At 44.5% G+C, this 22,170-nt stretch overlaps 2 long non-coding RNA genes and 1 pseudogene across 6 annotated transcripts; 2 read left to right on the top strand and 1 right to left on the bottom strand.

Moving 5' to 3' along the window:
* Positions 1 to 258: 258 nt before the first annotated feature.
* On the bottom strand, positions 259 to 4,111 carry LOC123062122 (uncharacterized). 4 transcript variants are annotated; one of them, XR_006429536.1, is made up of 9 exons: positions 3,597 to 4,108; positions 3,080 to 3,503; positions 2,466 to 2,723; positions 1,967 to 2,104; positions 1,667 to 1,857; positions 1,448 to 1,540; positions 1,081 to 1,309; positions 649 to 750; positions 259 to 452 (listed from the first exon to the last, which is right to left on the bottom strand). It is a non-coding gene; the product is annotated as an uncharacterized lncRNA (long non-coding RNA). The 4 variants fall into 4 exon arrangements; XR_006429537.1 differs by having other exon boundaries at positions 2,667 to 3,503; positions 3,597 to 4,111; XR_006429535.1 differs by having other exon boundaries at positions 2,466 to 3,503; positions 3,597 to 4,109.
* Positions 4,112 to 4,645: 534 nt separating this feature from the next.
* Positions 4,646 to 7,777, top strand: LOC123062121 (uncharacterized). 2 transcript variants are annotated; one of them, XR_006429534.1, is made up of 4 exons: positions 4,646 to 4,798; positions 4,888 to 5,112; positions 5,270 to 5,535; positions 5,641 to 7,777. It is a non-coding gene; the product is annotated as an uncharacterized lncRNA (long non-coding RNA). The 2 variants fall into 2 exon arrangements; XR_006429533.1 differs by having other exon boundaries at positions 4,682 to 5,112; positions 5,641 to 6,326; positions 6,466 to 7,777.
* A 2,476-nt stretch (positions 7,778 to 10,253) lies between these two features.
* Positions 10,254 to 10,840, top strand: LOC123058590 (uncharacterized; annotated as a pseudogene).
* The last annotated feature ends 11,330 nt before the right edge of the window (positions 10,841 to 22,170 follow it).

Here is a 22,170-nt window from a genome sequence, read left to right as displayed (position 1 = left end):
GTCCGCCTCGACTCGCGTTACGCTAAGACAGGGTGGCGGGGGTGTCACGTGCTCGTCTCGGCGTCCGTCGTCGCTACCGCCTCGACTCGCGTTACGCTAAGACAGGATGGCGGTGGTGTCACGTGCTCGTCTCGGCGTCCGTCGTCGCTACCGCGACAACGTCCGCCTCGACTCACACTAAGACAGGGTGGCAGTGGTATTCTTAAGAATTTGACCTATTTCCAGCCAGATGTTGTTAACATTGTTGTGCAACAGGACCCCATGGAGAATACCCTGGAGTATGTGAGATTTATGTTCATGGGAAAAGAAAAAGAAAAGGTTAGAAATCACAGGGGAATACATACAACCTTGGAAAAACTGTAAAGAGAAATAAATCTGTTTGCAAAAAAGACAGAGGAAATGAAATAAAATTTTCGTTTAGTCACACGTAGCGAGTAGTCGAATGGAACACCCTGCAGAAAGAAAGCATAGAAAAAAAGGAAGTTATTTTTCAATGAAAAAGGAAGTTTAAGAACGTTGTGAATAAATAAAACAAAGCACAAAAATAAATGACGTAACAAAAAGCCAGCTGAAATAAAAAAGAGGTTGGGTGTGTGTGTGTGTGGGGGGGGTGTTATTAAAGAGATAAGTAGATAAGTCAATACTCACATATTTTCTTAAGATTTGTTTGGTTTCTGGCATCAGGTTTTCATTGCAAGGGTGAGCGACCATGTAGTAAGTTAGACTCTCGCGCAGGCTCTTTGCATGCTCCTGTTTTTGTTTTACATAAAAATAACAGTTAACTTGAAGTAAAAAAAGGAAAAACATTTTATGTTGGTGTAAAAACACAGCAGGATATAAAGAAATGAAGATATAAAACACATGTGAGAGACTATGAAACAGAAAAAATGAGGCTGACAAAAAGCATAAAAAAGGATGAGGTTTTAAGCAGCAAAAAGTTGAGCTGCATTACCTGAATATGCGATGTGTGTGTTATCAGTTGGACAAAAAAATACAAAAAAGACGAAAAGGGGTGGTTGCTAAATACTGAAAAGGATCATGCTTAAAAATGCTAGTATTTCAGTCGTTGGATTGCATTACTCTTTATTTTGAAGAGCACACACTCCAGAAAGACACGCCCATGTCAGTCACATTTATTTGTGATCTGTTGTATGCCAGCCTGAAAGAAGCTTTGAAATTCTTGATTACAAGCTGAGCTTCGTCAGCAATCAAGTCGGTTCTGTTGTTTGGGCAGAGGACTTCGAACATTTTTTCCTAAAGTTAGCAACAACTGTGTACAGAAACCGTATGAGCTTAAAGGTAAAAACACCTGTACATTGACCCAAAAATAAACAAAAAATATTAGCACAAAACGCCATGGTGACTTTTTACTGAAAAATAAAAAAGACATGGGACTTGCATGGAGACTATAAATTGTATGGCTTGTTTCTTGGACTACGAAAAATACCATGTGAATTCGATCAAGCTGGAATCCTATCATTCTCTCCCTCAGGTGAACAGATAACGCCATTGGAGTTTCAAATGCCTTTTGGAATAATTTCTGGAAAAATTTGACCCGATCAAAGATGCATCAAAGGCACAGAAGGGGGGGGGGGGCACAAAAAAGAACAGAGCATTGAATGGAAAAAAGAGAGTATTGTCTGCCCATATTTATGTTTGTACTTACAGCAATGTCGCATTCGATATAGTATCTTGACCAGTAACTTGGTGGGAGAAGATTGTGTCTATCCTATTCATTTTGCTCGACCATTACTGCTTTTCCCAACATATTAATCACGTACTTATTTACCCGGCCATACACTTGCATGCAAGAACCCTATGTTCAACCAATGTCGAGCCCATTGTACTATTCTTGGGCTGCCACAGAATGAAAAATATGGAAAATTCAGAGTTAGAAAAGAAGCTTGAAGGGAACAAAAAAGAGGAAAGGGATGTTCTTCAAATGATGTTACCATTGCTTATATACCTTTGCGGTGCTTTCAATTGAAGTTTTTCATATCTTACTCATCCCTGTACAGGTTAGATTGTCTATGGAGATATGTCAACCTGAATATCACCCTTGCTGCTATGTGGTTCTTTGTGATCTGAGAATCAATTTCTCCTCCTACAGAAAAGCACAACAAAAAATTAGGAGTAGCGAGACAAATGAGTTGTTCCTTTCTACTAAGAGGGGGTAAACTGATGTAAAAATAATGGCAGCTGCTGATTTCTTTGAACAATATTCAGTTTTCATATATTAACTTGCTACAGAAAAACAAAGCGATGTTCAGAGAATTAGCTCATTCTCTGAACAATGGCAGCTGCTGATTTCCTTGCACAGTGTTCAGAATTCATACAATAAATTGCTACAGAAATACAAAAAAAATTCAGAAAATAATTCCTTCTTGAACAAATGACAGTTTGCTGTCAGAATTCATATGACAACTTGCTACAGAAAAACAAAGCGATTTTCAGAGAAATAGTACATTCTTGAGATAGTGGCAGCTGCTATCACATTGAAAAGTGTTCAGAATTTCGTCCAAAATAGATTCCCCCAACAGAATAAAAATGAACTGCTAGTCTTAGTTCATTCACTGAAAAAATGCCATTGTTTCAGAGATGCATTTAGGGATTTTCTTTTTCCCACATCCACAGCCGGTTCCGATTCCCTATGGAGATATGTAAACCTGAATATCATCCCTGTTGTTCTGTTGTTTTTGTGGTCTGAGAATCAATTCCTCCTCCTACACAAAAGCACAACACAAAATTAGGAGTAGCGAGAGAAATGAGTTGTTCCTTTCTACTAAGAGGGGGTAAACTGATGTAAAATAAGGGCAGCTGCTGATTTCTTTGAACAAATTCAGATTTCATACATTAACTTGCTACAGAAAAACAAAACGATTTTCAGAGAATTAGCTCATTCTCCGAACAATGGCAGCTGCTGATTTCCTTGAACAGTGTTCAGAATCCATACAATAAATTGCTACAGAAATACGAAACAATTTTCAGAGAATAGTTCCTTTTTGAAATTCATACGACAACTTGCTACAGAAAAACAAATCAATTTTCAGAGAATTAGTACAATCTGGAACAGTGGCACCTGCTATCCTTAGTTCATTCACTGAAAAAATGCCATTGTTTCAGAGATGCATTTTAGGGATTTTCTTTTTCCCATATCCACAGCCGGTTCCGATACTTCTATGGATTTTCGCAGAGATACTGCTACGTGATGCTTGGTCGTCAACGAAAGATGAGACCAAGGTGGATGAGTTGCTGGCAAAAATCCGATTTTGTGTGAAACAGTAAACAATCTTCTTTTGTGAGAACAGAGCCACCAAGGTGGTCTGCTTTTCTTCAGTTTTGACATACACATTCCTTCTATATTTTCTTGTCCACCATCCTCACTGGATTAGTCCTTCCAAAACATTTAAATCATCTTCTTCCTCATGCTGAGAACGAGCAAGTTGTGCTCTAACGGCATCATCAGAGCAGAGCGGCCAAATTCGCCATCCCTGTGCTGCTCCCTGTCAAATCCAGGTGTTCGTGAGCTCGGAGACGGTGCCGCTGTCAGCCATGGACTCATCGGAAGGAAGAGGGGAGGGGGAGGTGGGTAGTACCTGGACATCCTCGGAGGCGACGCGGAGTCGCGGACGCCGTTGGGAAGCTTGGTGATGCGGGTGGGGACGACGCACGGGGGGAGGTCCAGCCCGGGTAGGAGGCGCAGGAGCAAGGTCGCGCACGCGGCGGAGGCCGTACGGCCGCCAGACAGGCACCGCCTTGCCGTATTGGCCGCTTCCGGCCCTGGAACTCGCGGAGCCCGTGCGGTTGCTGCGCCTCGCCGTATTGCCTGTTGCTGCCCTTTGACCTCGCGGTGCTAGTGCTGGCGCGACGCCTCGTCGTACTAGCGACCTCCCTCGCGGCGCTCGTGCGGGCACAGCGCTCGTGAGGCGCCTCGGCGAGGAGGGGGAGGGGAAGCAGCAGGGCAGCTGCAGCGGAGGAGGAGGGGATGGAAAAGGAAAAGGGAATTGCGCACGGCTGGGCTTTTCCAGAAAAGGAAAAAGGCTAGAAAGGGAAAGGGAATAGGTGGAGCGACGAGCGCGGTCGGAATCGATCGCTCCCGCGATCGATCGCCAAGGAGTCGTTTCGTGTTCAATCACGTTCATGTATTGGAGATCGTTGCTTCCGGGATAGGGATATTGCTTGCACATGTGTAGCTGCTGGGCGATTATAACTCCTGCTCACCCGATTACCCTTCACTATCTTGAAATGGTAACTTTTGACCAAGCCGTCCAAGTAGGTGATTTACCCAAGGGAAACAGTAGGTGATTTACCTACTGCAAATCATACGACCAAATAACTAAAATATGCACTACTAGTTACTAGAAGAGTTAGCTAATTTAGGCATGAGAATGGCGTTGGTATGGACGAGCTCGCGCGCTCCTGCTAAGTGGACGAACAGTTGCAGGACGCGTTGCTGATTGTATTAAATGCGATCGTATGGGAACAAGTCGAGTACGGTCGCGAAAACGGCGGACGCGTCTAAACTAACGTACAACAGACGACCGTCGAGTATGATGTTCCATTGGTACATGTCCGTTCTCGTGGTACAGAACCATCCCCGTCAGCTGCGTCCGTCCCGCAGACGGCGTATACCGAACGGTAGGTGTATGTCAGATTGTGGGACCCGTGTTGGACAGACCAGCGATTGAAAAGTAAAAGCAATCTATCCTCTCCGTTCCGGCGCCGCCTAAGGTGAGAAGCTCATGGCTATGGCGATGGCCACCGCCGAAGGCGACTCAATCGAGTTTCCAGTTGACAGGTAAATTTTCCCGCCCCCATTCTTTTCCTCCGTGGAATCCGAAGTACGTAGACCACCATCCTATTCCTGTGCTGCTTTGTTTTACCTAGATTTCCCCTGCCGGATCTCGCCGGCGGAGACCCATTTGTGACCGCCGGAATCACCAAAATTCTCGTATGTGCGGCTGCTGAGTCCAGCATTGGAGATGCTGGAGAGGCGGCAGTCACCCTACAATTATATTTGCACAGCACTTGCGATGGAGTGGCCCTGTCAGCACCAACCTCCCAGCAATCTTCACACAAAGACGGCCCTACATCCCCTCGATGGACACGAAGGTATACCACACTCTGAACATTCCTTATATTTGATTGATAAGGGGGAAATTGCTCTTCTGAAAGTAACTAAACAAAATTTGGGAACATGCATATATAATGCAGAGAACATCGAACGCAGTGAAGCATTTTTTGAAATACATATTTCTGAATACTGCAGAGTCCGTGTCGGTCGTGCACCTTCAGAACGTCAACCATGTGCTGCAAGGATGAGTGCCCTGGAAAAAAATATTTCGTCGATATGCAGAGAAGAAAAGTGACACTGTCATAGTTCCTGTAGTTGGTAGCAACTTCGATTCACTTGGGGAAGCTTATGATTATTACAATCTCTATTCATGGGAAATCGGATTTGGAGTAAGGTATGGAAAGAGCAGGGTAAATGTTGAAAGAACAAAATGCATGCAAGAGATAGTTTGTGGGTTCTCTGTAAGTCCTCATTCCAGTTCAATACCATCTATCCTAAACTAGCTCACGAGTTAGGTATGTCAATTGCCAAGAGTGACAAGCTGGTATTTGTTGTATTGCTTGCAGGGAATCCCAAAGAAGAGTAACATACGGACATACAGATGCAGATGCCCTACAATGATACGGTTGCTTCGGTCTAATGACAATGGCTGGTACATAAACGAGTACAGACCAGATCACAATCATGCACTCACTGGAAAATATGGTGAGAAAGTTTACTGGCCTTCACACAGGCATATTGATATATATACACGGGGTGTTATCAAACAGCTCCGTGAAAATAATATCAGCATTGGCAAAGTGTACAATATAATCGGCAGTTTCTTTGGTTCAATGGACAATGTATCAGTCAGCAAAAGAGCTCTGCGGGGGTTGTGTGGCAAGATCAATCGAGAACAAGCAGATAATGATGTGAAGAAGACAATAGATGTTTTGCAGAGTTAGGAGCAAAAGACTCTGGGTTATACTACGGAGTACAACATGATGGAGAGAGCCGCATACAGAACTTGTTATGGTCAACAGGAGCCAACAGAGCACAATACCACTATGCTCACAGTTGATGAATTCAAGACTGCAAGGAAGCAATTAACCGAAAGATATGGTTTGCAAAAACACAATTACCTCACCCAAATATATGAAACGGGGGAAAAATGGGCAAAACCATATTTTAATGGAAAGTTCTGTGGAAAGATGACAATCACACAACGTAGCGAGAGTGCCAACCATATGTTGAAGACTTATGTTCCAGCTAGGTGCCCCATGCATCTATTTGTTCGCCAGTACATGAGACTTCTTTTTGATAGAGATGCACCAAGATAGGAAGTTATTGAAAATATAGTATCCTATGTCATTCATGCCACCATGAGTCTAATACACCCTCTACATGTGCAGGTAGCCCCTGTTATGAAAATAAACACACCACTCGAGCTGCATGCCAGCAAAATCTACACACGAGCCATATTAGAAAATTTTGTGGAAGTTATATATGAAGCAGGACAATACAAAGTAGAAGAGGTTACTAAAGGTAAAACATATTTTGTTCGACGATATCATCCAAAAAAACATGAAAAAATGTGCAGGATTGTATACAAAGTGGAAGTTGTCGATGGAAGGGCAAACCTGATATGTGAGTGTGGCAATTTTGAACACACTGGCTTGCTCTGCTGCCATGGGGTCAAGTTAAGAAAGCATTCTATTCTCCTCGTAAAACAACTGTCTCAAAAAGCATAATAGATGTGCATGTGATAGGTACTTGATTTCCTCGGCATAGACCAAATACCTGCAAAACATATTATGAAAAGTTGGACAAAGGATGCAAGAGATGTACTGCCAGCTCACCTGTCACATATTCAGAACGACAACATTTATGTAAATTCAGTAACATCCAGACATTTGAATCTGTACACACAGGCACTCGAAGTAGTGAGGTTGGGAGATGCAAATCCAGAAGCATGTGAGTGTGCAATGGAAATGTTGAACCAAAAATGGATAAACTATCACCAATAGCTGCTGTCCGTGATGGAATCGGATTGGAAGACAGACAGAACTCTGCAAACAAAAAATAAAGGTAGAGAAGCTCTTCCAGCAATTGTACAAGCCAGCGGCAATGCAAGTGATGCAGAAGGAAGTGCAGTTGGGGATTTTATAGGATTAAAAGCTCCAGAGCGAAAAAGAAAGGCCGGACGACCAACCAACAGCAGGGACAAACCTCCATATGATGATCGAGGTGCAAAAAGCAAGAAATTCAAGCAACGAGCAACTGCACAGGATGTCGGCAAGTGCAGCACAAGCAAACGGATTCGCTTGTGCAGTATATGCCGAGAACCATGACACAAGAGCCCCACATATCCACAGAGAGATCTTCCCCAGAAGGAGAGGAAATAGGCAAAATGCTCAGACTGTGGAATCGGTGGGCACAGGAGAACTTGCAACAACCTAAAAGTTGTTCTCCATGTTGAACCGATTACTCTGGAAACAAATGTCATTACCACGATTGAATTAAACTTGCAGACTCTCTGTTGTTGAGGCCTCAGCATGCAGTATTTATATATCATCTGTGTAATAAGACACAGCGTTTGTTGCTGTGTGCTACGTGTTGTGTTTGTTAACGAGAGAACCTGTTCATCAACAAGTCTCATCGCTGTTAAACTACAAGTACAATCTATGTACGAGCATAAATTCCTGAAAGTTCACCATTTTATTACCGGATCCTGCAGTAATTCTTTCTTACTGCCTACTATATATTGTCGCTAGCCCTTTGAACCGAATCAAGACGTTAACTATGCATGCCATCGCACGACAACAGGTGGCATCCAATCCTGTTGTATGCCACGAACGCGAAATCCCCAATTTGGAATTTCAAACTACATGAGCGCGCTCGGCGCAAGAAGGTGTACTTAAGGAGGTGCTGCATCTCTTCGGCCGCAAGGCGCATTCATCTGCCGTTCCTCTACATCATGTTGTCTGATAGAAAAAAACAGTTGTGTGCGTGTGGGTGATCAATAACAGAGATGTCTGCACCTCTCTCGAGCGGATGCTCTGTTACGCATGTCTCTTCGAGCTCTGCTGCAGGCATCCTTGGAGCCACAAATCAACATGAGCAGCAGCTTCAGTTCTTTGCAACTTCAGATTATTTCGCCATCGACATCAACCCAGAGCATCAAGCTTTCCCCCATGTATCTTCTTTGATTGAGGTACGTACAAATCCTCTTTCGATTGATGTTCTCCCACTTGGTCACCTTGGACTGAAAAGGTTGCAGACCTCGAACGAGCAGATGGGCTGAGTTAAATACAACCAGTAGGCCGTCCACCTACTGCTCGATCTTCCGTACTCCGGTACATATTGATACAGAACAGTAAACAAACGGGCCTACGGGAAACACCGTCATCAACGCTTAAACGTCGGCCACCGTCACCCGTCCTCACGGCGCCTCTTGCCGTTACGTATGCTCATTAAATATCCCCTTGTCAGCCCCCTGTACCACGGCGGACGTCCCGTATCTAAATGTGACCTAACGGCTGACGATAAAGTGAGCGCGCGAGCTCGTCCACGCCAACAGATTTTCGAGCATACATGTTAGTACATAAACCTAAGGCTAACGTAGCTAGCCCTGTTAGCTCTATATATGCAGTAACGATGTCATTTCGTCCTTGACAATCTTTCCGCGCCTGAAGAGGGAGGGGGGGGGGGGGGGGGGTGTGTTCAAAAAGGAAAAAAAAAATTCCTCTCGCGATCGTGTCGCCCGCACCCCGGGCCTTCTTCTTCCAGCTCCCCCTCACCCCTTCCTCCCCGCCGCCGTCGGGCTTGGCACATGCGACGTTGGCGGCGGCGGCCCTTGGCCATTCCCCTCTCGGTTGCTCTCCGACGCGGGGCGGAGCGGCGCCGGGGGGAGTTCCTAGGCGGCGGCGGGGTATCCTGGCCCGACGCGGGAGACCGGCTGGTGGCGTGGTGGCGCGGCCTGGCGACGCCCGCTTGGCCCAGATCTAGGTCCTTTGGGCCCATCTGGGTCTGGGCGGGCCGACAGTGTGGTGGGTCAGCGGCGTGACTTCCGGGAGGCGGGGGAGCGGCGATGGGCGGTGGGGTGCTGGCGGTGCCCTGCTGCAGCGTGGCCGGCGGCGCTTTGCGGGCCCGATTCGGGTTGGCCGGGCCAGGGGTGGCCTGGTATGCCCTGCTGGCGCGTCTGAACGGTGACCGCGACGGTGCCAGTGGCACGGGCCTCCCGCACGACGGTCATGGAGGTTGATCGCTCCCGCGCGGCTACAATGTTGCTGCTCCCGGCGCCTCTATCCTCGTCCTATGGGCCTCATGGTGGTAATCTCAGTGAGGCAGCATGGGTGGCGTCGCGACCGCGGTGGCGCATGCTGGTGGGCGGTGGGTTGGCTTCGGTCCGGTTGGCGGTGGGGTATGGAGTGCGGGAGAAATCTTTGCTGGTTCTTTCGGCTCCGATGCGGTGTCGCCTTTCCTTTTTGAAGGGTGTCGGTGGTCTCCGTCCCCCACTCCCCTCCGCGTGCCGGGGGAAACCCTAGGACACGTCCAGATAGCAGCGTCGTCGGGGTCACATTCCTTCTTGGAGCTGTTGCTTGGTACGTGGCGGATCAGAGCCTTGGATCGTGGTGGGTCAATTCCGCAGGGCGCAGCGGTGGCGGGTCATCTACGCTTTGTCGAGCTGCCGTTGTTGGGATTTCTTTCTTCTTTTTTGTTTCTTTTTGGCTTGATGTGCTGCTCGCCTAAGCATTTGTTTTGTGATCGATGTTGATTGCTTTGAGATACAAAGCAAGGAAAAACCTTTTTTGGATAAGAGGCTCCTTGAAATTAACTCATTTCTGCAAATCCAAATGCTCCAGGAGGCAGGCATGAGCAACTCCATGGTCAACCCTCGTACACTATACATGCAAGTCAAACCGATCCAACGATGGCACACAACGACACCACATCGAGGTCCAAATTAACTGCTAGCACAAGTGGAAAGCGCGAAGACCAACGACTTCTTCCACGGCCACAGCTCCTTCCCGGCAAAGCAACACAGCCAATCAGAGCCGAAGATGCCCACCAAACCCACAGCACTTCACCACTTGCGTACACAACCAGGTAAAAATAATCACATCTCGCAACCGCACGAGCCAAACCCACAGCTCTTTATAAACCCAGACTGCAAGAGTAAGGCAGACACTACCGCCGATAGCACAAACGAGCTGATATCTCACGACACACACACGCACGCGCGCACGCACGCGCGCGCGCACACACCCCTCGTTTGTTGACATCTCGCCGCCGGTGGCCATGGAGGGGACCTTCATCACGACGGAGCTCCGCGGCGCGCTGGCCAAGGTGGCCGTGTTCCTGCTCGTCCAGGGTCTGGTGTACCTGATCCTCAGCAACTCGTCGAACGTCTTCTCCAAAGATAAGAGGCTCAGGTCCCTGAGCTTCCGGTCGATGCGGTCCATGAGCGTGAGGCGCGTGCTGGCGCCGTTCTCCGACGTCCCCGTCGGCACCGACGAACCCTCCTCGCCTTCGCTGCTGTCGTCGTGGTAGTCGCGCCGCTCTGCCAACCGCGAGGACTGAATTGCTTGGAGAGCTAGCGGTTGCTTAGTTCTGAACGTATGGACAGTTCCTCTGTTCTGCGTTGTCGTGGATTCTTATCGTGGTTGAGATTTGAGAATCATATTTGAACTCGTTATGTTAGATTAGGTGGGATCTGTATGTGTTGATATGTACATTGAATTGAATTTGGTGGATGGATTATTTGATTCTAAAAAAAAGTGTCTGCTCTCAGTTGTGATTATGGTTCTTGAGTTTTTGCTTCATTTGTAGTAAACTTTAATTCCCGGTTAATACACCATATGCCAATACAACACTGAGGTATTCAGGTAATTCTTACACTACCATTCCCCATGAATGATGAGCTATCTCAATCTAAAAAAAAAGTAATTCTTACACTAGACCAGCAATATTAGTCTGTTCTGCTGTATTACGTTTTTTTTCACTCGTGCACTTACCAGTGGGACCCACCGGCCAGGAATCTTGTCAACAGAGCCAAAGAATGGTTTAGAGCTACAGGCAAAAGCCGTAAAGTATGTTTTGTGCACAAAATTGACCTCAACAAATTTTTTTTGACCATTTTGTGATATCTCATTTTAATGACATGACAAAGTAAAACCCAACCCTAGAAAAATGAGACAAAAATCCTATGTTTGACTCAAATGACGAAATAGGTCATCATATTCCATAACATGGACCTGTGGCATAATAATATATTGGATCTCAAATTTCAATGTTAATACCAAGCATCATGAAATCGTGCATATTCATTTAAAAAAGCGTAAACAAGCACGCATTTCCTGAGCCGCTCGCTAGCTACATTCAAAACAAACAGAAAATAAAATTTTAAATTCTGATTTTTTTTTGTAGATGTTGATGTTAGTGTAATAAGGATGCTTGACAATTTTCATGCGAAACGGGATAACAATGCTTTGCCAGTGAAAAAAAATAAGTGCAACATTTGGAGGTAACATTTGGTGTTTGACTTGTCTTTTTATACACGCGAAAATGCTTAAGCTTTCCGCCTAAATTTACACATAGCATTTCAGTGTGACAATGAACACATCTATTTGTATCAGATTTTTTTTCGACATTTGTAAAATACATTTTTGTCGTGTAGTAGCATATCCTCCCTAGAGCCAAATAGGATTTACGATTTCTAAGCTATTTCATAGAAACTAAACAAATATCTAACTCTAGTGTTGTCAACAGCGGAAGCAAAGCAACCGGTGTGTATCTGGTTGTACCATATGCATAATTTACTTTTAAGCGCAAATGCCGCAAATGAGAAGGTAACTATGAATATTGCAACTTATCATTTAATTAACCAAATCTATCTTAGTTAGAATTTAACCTTATTATTGTAGAGTTTGGCAAAATTAGACTCAAAGACATTGACTGTGATTTACCTTAGAGGCATTCGAGGGCATCTCAGCTTTATTTTATACCCAAAAAGGCTTTCGTCCCACTTTATAAACAAAGCAACCACCAGAGTCAAGGTCCAATAAGGTTCACGCCGCACACAACGCACACAAACACAGCGGTACACCAGGTTTTGCTGATGACACATCTCAACAAGCCCAAGAAAGGAACGAAAAAGCTTTATTTTATAAGTTTGTCTCTTCATCTTAATGGCGAGTTATGTGCTACTTATGTAGTTGAGCAGAGGAAAACCATATAAAAATTGTTTCTTATGTGTATTTCCCTACACTTGTGTCATATCTTCTGAAAAATCTGGAGCTTCACATTAATCAAACATCATATTTACAAGGAAACTCCTAAAATAAAAGGAAACATACTATCTAGTCCTCAGAGAATCCTCTACCCTCTCTACCCTGCGCGTCTCAATGGCGTGCAGATGTTGCTGACGTTGGAGTTCCATGTAGTCACTGCAAAAAAGTATTATCCATGCGAACAATCGGGAAGTGACGGTGACGTCAATCCTGAAAGATCCACGGCTCAGAGAAGAAACAAGACTCTACGACGATAAAAAAACCCTAGACATCCTTCCGAGCTGATGGAATAACCAAATCGGCTTTGTTACTCTCAAAGCAGCACTGACCCGACGAAGACAATGTCAATTTTGACAGAGTTGATGATTATGCTTAATCTAGCTTATTCATAATTTTGAATATATGTATGTGCACCCGCAAAAAAAAGAATATATGTATGTGCGTGCTTGAGATGGATGATGTATGGATGTGAATAGGTTTGTTGTGAACAATTCGATTTTGAATATTTCTTCTTTTTCAAGTGATATAGCTACAAGGACATGGAAGGTTTTGACAAAAAAAGAAGAAGAAGAAGAAGAAACTGTTGGGGAACGTAGCAGAAATTCAAAATTTTCCTACGTGTCACCAAGATCTATCTATGGAGAGACCAACAACGAGTAGAAAGAGAGTGCATCTACATACCCTTGTAGATCGCTAAGCGGAAGCGTTCAAGTGAACGGGGTTGATGGAGTCGTACTCGTCGTGATTCAAATCACCGATGATCCTAGTGCCGAACGGACAGCACCTCCGCGTTCAACACACGTACAGCCCGGTGACGTCTCCCACGCCTTGATCCAGCAAGGAGAGAGGGAGAGGTTGAGGAAGACTCCATCCAACAGCAGCACAACGGCGTGGTGGTGGTGGAGGAGCGTGGCAATCCAGCAGGGCTTCGCCAAGCACCATGAGAGAGGAGGAGTAGGAAGAGAGGTAGGGCTGTGCCAGAACTTTGTGTATAGCTCCCATGCGCCTCCCCACTATATATAGAGGTGGAGGGGCTGGTTTCTTGCCCTCCAAGTCCATTGGGGCGTTGGCCAAGGTGGGAGGAAAGAAATCTCATTATTTCCTTCCCCACCGATTGTTATCCCCCCTTTTTAGGGATCTTGATCTTATCCCTTCGGGATATGATCTTATTCCTTCTAAGGGGGGATCTTGGTGCACCTTGACCAGGGGTGTGGGGACTTGCCCCCACTACCCACGTCCATGTGGGTCCCCCCATGCAGGTGGGCCCCACTCCGGAACCTTCTAGAACCTTCCCGATACAATACCGAAAAATCCCAAACATTTTCCGGTGGCCAAAATAGGACTTCCCATATATAAATCTTTACCTCCGGACCATTCCGGAACTCCTCGTGACGTCCGGGATCTCATCCGGGACTCCGAACAACATTCGGTAAACACATACAAACTTCCTTTATAACCCTAGCGTCATCGAACCTTAAGTGTGTAGACCCTACGGGTTCGGGAGACATGTAGACATGACCGAGACGTTCTCCGGTCAATAACCAACAGCGGGATCTGGATACCCATGATGGCTCCCACATGTTCCACGATGATCTCATCGGATGAACCACGATGTCAAGGACTTAATCAATCCCGTATTCAATTCCCTTTGTCTATCGGTATGTTACTTGCCCGAGATTCGATCGTCGGTATCCAATACCTTGTTCAATCTCGTTACCGGCAAGTCACTTTACTCGTTCCGTAACACATCATCCCGTGATCAACTCCTTGGTCACATTGCGCATATGATGATGTCCTACCGAGTGGGCCCAGAGATACCTCTCCGTTTACACGGAGTGACAAATCCCAGTCTCGATCCGCATAAAACAATAGATACTTTCGGAGATACCTGTAGTGCACCTTTATAGTCACCCAGTTACGTTGTGACGTTTGATACACCCAAAGCACTCCTACGGTATCCAGGAGTTACACGCTCTCATGGTCGAAGGAAGAGATACTTGACATTGGCAAAGCTCTAGCAAATGAACTACACGATCTTTTGTGCTAGTCTTAGGATTGGGTCTTGTCCATCACATCATTCTCCTAATGATGTGATCCCGTTATCAACGACATCCAATGTCCATAGCCAGGAAACCATGACTATCTGTTGATCACAACGAGCTAGTCAACTAGAGGCTCACTAGGGACATATTGTGGTCTATGTATTCACACGTGTATTACGATTTCCGGATAATACAGTTATAGCATGAATAAAAGACAATTATCATGAACAAGGAAATATAATAATAATACTTTTATTATTGCCTCTAGGGCATATTTCCAACAGTCTCCCACTTGCACTAGAGTCAATAATCTAGTTCACATCGCCATGTGATTAACACTCACAGGTCACATCGCCATGTGACTAATACCCAAGAGTTTACTAGAGTCAGTAGTCTAGTTCACATCACTATGTGATTAACACTCAATGAGTTTTATGTTTGATCATGTTGCTTGTGAGAGAGGTTTTAGTCAACGGGTCTGAACCTTTCAGATCCGTGTGTGCTTTACAAATCTCTATGTCATCTCCTAGATGCAGCTACCACGCTCTATTTGGAGCTATTCCAAACAACTGTTCTACTTGGAGCTATTCTAAATTATTGCTCCATTATATGTATCCGGTCTCTCTACTCAGAGCTATCCGGATAGGTGTCAAGCTTGCATCGTCGTAACCTTTACGACGAACTCTTTTACCACCTCCATAATCGAGAAAATTCCTTAGTCCACTAGTTACTAAGGATAACTTTGACCGCTGTCCTATGAGCCATTCTTGGATCACTCTTGTACCCCTTGACTGACTCATGGCAAGGCACACTTCAGGTGCGGTACACAGCATAGCATACTGAAGAGCCTACGTCTTAAGCATAGGGGACGACCTTCGTCCTTTCTCTCTATTCTGCCGTGGTCGAGCTTTAAGTCTTAACTTCATACCTTACAACTCAGGCAAGAACTCCTTCTTTGACTGGTCCATCTTGAACACCTTCAAGATCATGTCAAGGTATGTGCTCATTTGAAAGTATTATTAAGCATTTTGATCTATCCTTATAGATCTTGATGCTCAATGTTCAAGTAGCTTAATCCAGGCTTTCCATTGAAAAACACTTTCAAAATAACCCTATATGCTTTCCAGAAATTCTACGTCATTTCTGATCAACAATATGTCAACAACATATACTCATCAGAAATTCTATAGTGCTCCCACTCACTTCTTTGGAAATACAAGTTTCTCATAAACTTTGTACAAACCCAAAATTTTTGATCATCATCAAAGCATACATTCCAACTCCGAGATGCTCACTCCAGTCCTTAGAAGGATTGCTGGAGCTTTGCATACTTATTAGCATCTTTCGGGATTGACAAAACCTTCCGGTTGTATCACATACAACCTTTCCTCATTAAAATCGTCGAGGAAACAATGTTTTGACATCCTATCTGCAAGATTTCATAAATAATGCAGTAATCGCTAATATAATTCCAACAGACTCTTAGCATCGCTACGAGTGAGAAAATCTCATCGTAGTCAACTCCTTGAACTTGTCGGAAAACATCTTAACGACAAGTCGAGCTTTCTTAATGGTGACATTTACCATCATTGTCCGTCTTCCTTTTGAAATCCATCTGTACTCATTAGCCTTACGACCATCGAGCCGTTCTGCCAAAGTCTACACTTTGTTTTCATACATGGATCCTCTCTCGGATTTTATGGCCTCAAGCCATTTATCGGAATCCGGGCCCACCATCGCTTCTCCATAGCTCGTAGGTTCATTGTTGTCTAGCAACATGACCTTCAAGACAGGATTACGTACCACTCTGAAGTAGTACGCATCCTTGTCATCCTACGAGGTTTGGGAGTGACTTGATCCGAAGTTTCATGATCAATATCATAAGCTTCCACTTCAATTGGTGTAGGTGCCACAGGAACAACTCCCTGTGCCCTGTCACACACTAGTTGAAGAGACGGTTCAATAACCTCATCAAGTCTCCACCATCCTCCCACTCAATTCTTTCGAGAGAAACTTTTCCTCGAGAAAGGACCCGATTCTAGAAACAATCCATATTGCTTTCGGATCTGAATTAGGAGGTATACCCAACTGTTTTGGGTTTCCTATGAAGATGCATTTTATCCGCTTTGGGTTCGAGCTTATCAACCTGAAACTTTTTCATATAAGCGTCGCAGCCCCAAACTTTTAAGAAACGACAACTTAGGTTTCTCTAAACCATAATTCATACGGTGTCATCTCATCGGAATTACGTGGTGCCCTATTTAAAGTGAATGTGGTTGTCTCTAATGCCTAACCCATGAACGATAGTGGTAATTCGATAAGAGACATCATGGTACGCACCATATCCAATAGGGTGCAACTATGATGTTCGGACACACCATCACATTATGGTGTTCCAGGCGGTATTAATTGCGAAACAATTTCCACAATGTCTTAATTGTGTGCCAAAACTCGTAACTCAGATATTCATCTCTGTGATCATATCATAGACATTTTATCCTCTTGTCACAATGATCTGCTACTTCACTCTGAAATTACTTGAACCATTCAATAATTCAGACTTGTGTTTCATCAAGTAAATATACTCAACATTTACTCGAATCATCTGTGAAGTAAGAACATAATGATATTCACTGCATGCCTCAGCACTCATTCGACTGCACACATCAAAATGTGTTACTTCCAACAAGTTGCTATCTTGTTCCATCTTACTGAAAATGAGGCTTTTCAGTCATCTTGCCCATGTGGTATGATTTGCATATCTCAAGTGATTCAAAATCAAGTGAGTCCGAACGATCCATTTGCATGGAGTTTCTTCATGCATATACACCAATAGACATGGTTCGCATGTCTCAAACTTTTCAAAAACGAGTGAGTCCAAAGATCCATCAACATGGAGCTTCTTCATGCGTTTTATACCATTATGACTTACATGGCAGTGCCACAAGTAAGTGGTACTATCATTACTATCTTATATCTTTTGGCATGAAAATGTGTATCACTACGACCGAGATTCAATAAACCATTCCTTTAGGTGCAAGACCATTGAAGGTATTATTCAAAAATAGAGTAACCATTATTCTCCTTAAATGAATAACCGTATTGCGATAGACATAATTCAATCATGTCTATGCTCAACGCAAACACCAATCTCGGTGGTAGAGGGAGCGTGCGATGCTTGATCATATCAACCTTGGAAACACTTCCAACATATATCGTCAGCTCACCTTTAGCTAGTCTCCGTTTATTCCGTAGCTTTTATTTCGAGTTACTAACACTTAGCAACCGAACCGGTATCCAATACCCTGGTGCTACTAGGAGTACTAGTAAAGTACACATTAACATAATGTATATCCAATATACTTCTATCGACCTTGCCAGCCTTCTCATCTACCAAGTATCTAGGGTAATGCTGCTCCAGTGGTTGTTCCCCTTATTACAGAAGCACTTAGTCTCGGGTTTGGGTTCAACCTTGGGTTTCTTCACTAGAGCAGCAGCTGAATTGCCGTTTCATGAAGTATCCCTTTGTTCCCTTGCCCTTCTTGAAACTAGTGGTTTCACCAACCATCAACAATTGATGCTCCTTCTTGATTTCTACTTTCGCGGTGTCAAACATCATGAATATTTCAAGGATCATCATATCTATCCTTGATATGTTATAGTTAATCACGAAGCTCTAGCAGCTTGGTGGCAATGACTTTGGGGAAACATCACTATCTCATCTGGAGGATCAACTCCCACTCGATTCAAGTGATTGTTGTGCTCAGACAATCTGAGCACAAGCTCAACGATTGAGCTTTTCTCCCTTAGTTTGCAGGCTAAGAAAATCGTCGGAGGTCTTATACCTCTTGACGTGGGCACGAGCCTGAAATCCCAATTTCAGCCCTCGAAACATCTCATATGTTCCGCGACGTTTCGAAAACGTCTTTGGTGCCTCTACTTAAACCATTTAATTGAACTATCACGTAGTTATCAAAACGTGTATGTCCGATGTTCGCAACATCGACAAACGACGTTGGGGTTCAGCACACTGAGCGGTGCATTAAGGACATAAGCTTTCTACTGATCGCATAATCGCTACTATCAACTTTCAACTATATTTTCTCTAGGAACATATCTAAACAGTGGAACTAAAGCGCGAGCTTACGACATAATTTGCAAAAGGTCTTTTGACTATGTTCAGGATAATTAAGTTCATCTTATGAACTCTCACTTAGATAGACATCCCTCTGGTCATCTAAGTGATCACATGATCCGAGTCAACTAGGCCGTGTCTGATCATCACGTGAGACGGACTAGTCATCATCGGTGAACATCTTCATGTTGATCGTATCTACCATACGACTCATGCTCGACCTTTCGGTCTCCGTGTTCCGAGGCCATGTCTGCACATGCTAGGCTCGTCAAGTTAACCCTAAGTGTTTTCGCTGTGTAAAACTGTCTTACACCCGTTGTATGTGAACGTAAGAATCCATCACACCCGATCATCACGTGGTGCTTAGAAGCGACGAACTGTAGCAACGGTGCACAGTTAGGGGAGAACACTTCTTGAAATTTTGTAAGGGATCATCTTATTTACTACCGTCGTCCTAAGCAAACAAGATGCATAAACATGATAAACATCACATGCAATCAAATAGTGACATGATATGGCCAATATCATTTTGCTCCTTTTGATCTTCATCTTCGGGGCTCCATGATCATCATCGTCACCGGCACGACACCATGATCTCCATCATCATGATCTCCATCATCGTGTCTTCATGAAGTTGTCACGCCAACGACTACTTCTACTTCTATGACTAACGCGTTTAGCAATAAAGTAAAGTAGTTTACATGGCGTTCTTCAATGACACGCAGGTCATACAATAAATAAAGACAACTCCTATGGCTCCTGTCGGTTGTCATACTCATCGACATGCAAGTCGTGAATCCTATTACAAGAACATGATCAATCTCATACATCACATATCATTCATCACATTCTTCTTGGCCATATCACATCACATAGCATACCCTGCAAAAACAAGTTAGACGTCCTCTAATTGTTGTTGCATGTTTTACGTGGCTGCTATGGGTTTCTAGCAAGAACGTTTCTTACCTACGCAAGACCACAACGTGATATGCCAATTGCTATTTACCCTTCATAAGGACCCTTTTCATCGAATCTGTTCCGACTAAAGTGGGAGAGACTGGCACCCGCTAGCCACCTTATGCACCAAGTGCATGTCAATCGGTGGAACCTGTCTCACGTAAGAGTACGTGTAAGGTCGGTCCGGGCCGCTTCATCCCACAATACCGTCGAAACAAGATTGGACTAGTAACGGTAAGCATATTGAACAACATCAACGCCCACAACTACTTTGTGTTCTACTCGTGCAAAGAATCTACGCAATAGACCTAGCTCATGATGCTACTGTTGGGGAACGTAGCAGAAATTCAAAATTTTCCTACGTGTCACCAAGATCTATCTATGGAGAGACCAGCAACGAGTAGAAAGAGAGTGCATCTACATACCCTTGTAGATCGCTAAGCGGAAGCGTTCAAGTGAACGGGGTTGATGGAGTCGTACTCGTCGTGATTCAAATCACCGATGATCCTAGTGCCGAACGGACGGCACCTCTGCGTTCAACACACGTACAGCCCGGTGACGTCTCCCACGCCTTGATCCAGCAAGGAGAGAGGGAGAGGTTGAGGAAGACTCCATCCAACAGCAGCACAACGGCGTGGTGGTGGTGGAGGAGCGTGGCAATCCAGCAGGGCTTCGCCAAGCACCATGGGAGAGGAGGAGTAGGAAGAGAGGTAGGGCTGTGCCAGAACTTTGTGTATAGCTCCCATGCGCCTCCCCACTATATATAGGGGTGGAGGGGCTGGTTTCTTGCCCTCCAAGTCCATTGGGGCATTGGCCAAGGTGGGAGGAAAGAAATCTCATTATTTCCTTCCCCACCGATTGTTATCCCCCCTTTTTAGGGATCTTGATCTTATCCCTTCGGGATATGATCTTATTCCTTCTAAGGGGGGATCTTGGTGCGCCTTGACCAGGGGTGTGGGGACTTGCCCCCACTACCCACGTCCATGTGGGTCCCCCCATGCAGGTGGGCCCCACTCCGGAACCTTCTAGAACCTTCCCGATACAATACCGAAAAATCCCGAACATTTTCCGGTGGCCAAAATAGGACTTCCCATATATAAATCTTTACCTCCGGACCATTCCGGAACTCCTCATGACGTCCGGGATCTCATCCGGGACTCCGAACAACATTCGGTAAACACATACAAACTTCCTTTATAACCCTAGCGTCATCGAACCTTAAGTGTGTAGACCCTACGGGTTCGGGAGACATGTAGACATGACCGAGACGTTCTCCGGTCAATAACCAACAGCGGGATCTGGATACCCATGATGGCTCCCACATGTTCCACGATGATCTCATCGGATGAACCACGATGTCAAGGACTTAATCAATCCCGTATTCAATTCCCTTTGTCTATCGGTATGTTACTTGCCCGAGATTCGATCGTCGGTATCCAATACCTTGTTCAATCTCGTTACCGGCAAGTCACTTTACTCGTTCCGTAACACATCATCCCGTGATCAACTCCTTGGTCACATTGCGCATATGATGATGTCCTACCGAGTGGGCCCAGAGATACCTCTCCGTTTACACGGAGTGACAAATCCCAGTCTCGATCCGCATAAAACAATAGATACTTTCGGAGATACCTGTAGTGCACCTTTATAGTCACCCAGTTACGTTGTGACGTTTGATACACCCAAAGCACTCCTACGGTATCCAGGAGTTACACGCTCTCATGGTCGAAGGAAGAGATACTTGACATTGGCAAAGCTCTAGCAAATGAACTACACGATCTTTTGTGCTAGTCTTAGGATTGGGTCTTGTCCATCACATCATTCTCCTAATGATGTGATCCCGTTATCAATGACATCCAATGTCCATAGCCAGGAAACCATGACTATCTGTTGATCACAACGAGCTAGTCAACTAGAGGCTCACTAGGGACATATTATGGTCTATGTATTCACACGTGTATTACGATTTCCGGATAATACAGTTATAGCATGAATAAAAGACAATTATCATGAACAAGGAAATATAATAATAATACTTTTATTATTGCCTCTAGGGCATATTTCCAACAGAAACCAGCATCAATTTCCATTTTTATAGCAACTATCTTGATTGATAAGGTATGAGAGACAGTTTCATCCATACAATAGTCATGGACACCTAACAATCCAAGACAACTACAAAAGTTCAAAACCATCAGTTATAGGTACCTATGCGAGACGGTTGTCAATCAACAACTGTCTTCAATAAGCATCAGGCCGAGACGGTCACCTATCGATAATTGTCGTGAATAGGCACTTGTGGTTGGAAAACCCGCCCTTAGCTTTATGTGGCGATTGCCTACAATTGCTGCCATAACTGTAATGGGGTGGTATATTTTGCAACCGCGCCTGAATTGGATGTTTTGTATTAGTGGCGTACAAACATGATTTCTTTCTTCTTACCTTGGTGTATAAGAAAAATTGCTTCAAAATGTATGCAACATAATTCTAGGCTTTTATTTAGAGGATTGCAAACACGTCAGAATAGAAAAATTACTCAATATCCGAATGTCATGTTCACTTGATTCATAAATGATTGTATTTAAGCCAAACTTTATTTGATTAAATTCATAAAGGATTTTATTGCCCCTAATTTTATTTGATTAAATCATGATAGAAACAAAGAAATCTTTTCAAGAGGGTCGTCTTTGA

This window comes from Triticum aestivum, chromosome 3A, assembly GCF_018294505.1.
Source record: "Triticum aestivum cultivar Chinese Spring chromosome 3A, IWGSC CS RefSeq v2.1, whole genome shotgun sequence".
Classification (NCBI taxonomy): domain Eukaryota; kingdom Viridiplantae; phylum Streptophyta; class Magnoliopsida; order Poales; family Poaceae; genus Triticum; species Triticum aestivum.
The sequence above is the reverse complement of the archived record's forward strand: the minus strand, read 5'-3'. Positions and strand labels throughout refer to the sequence as shown.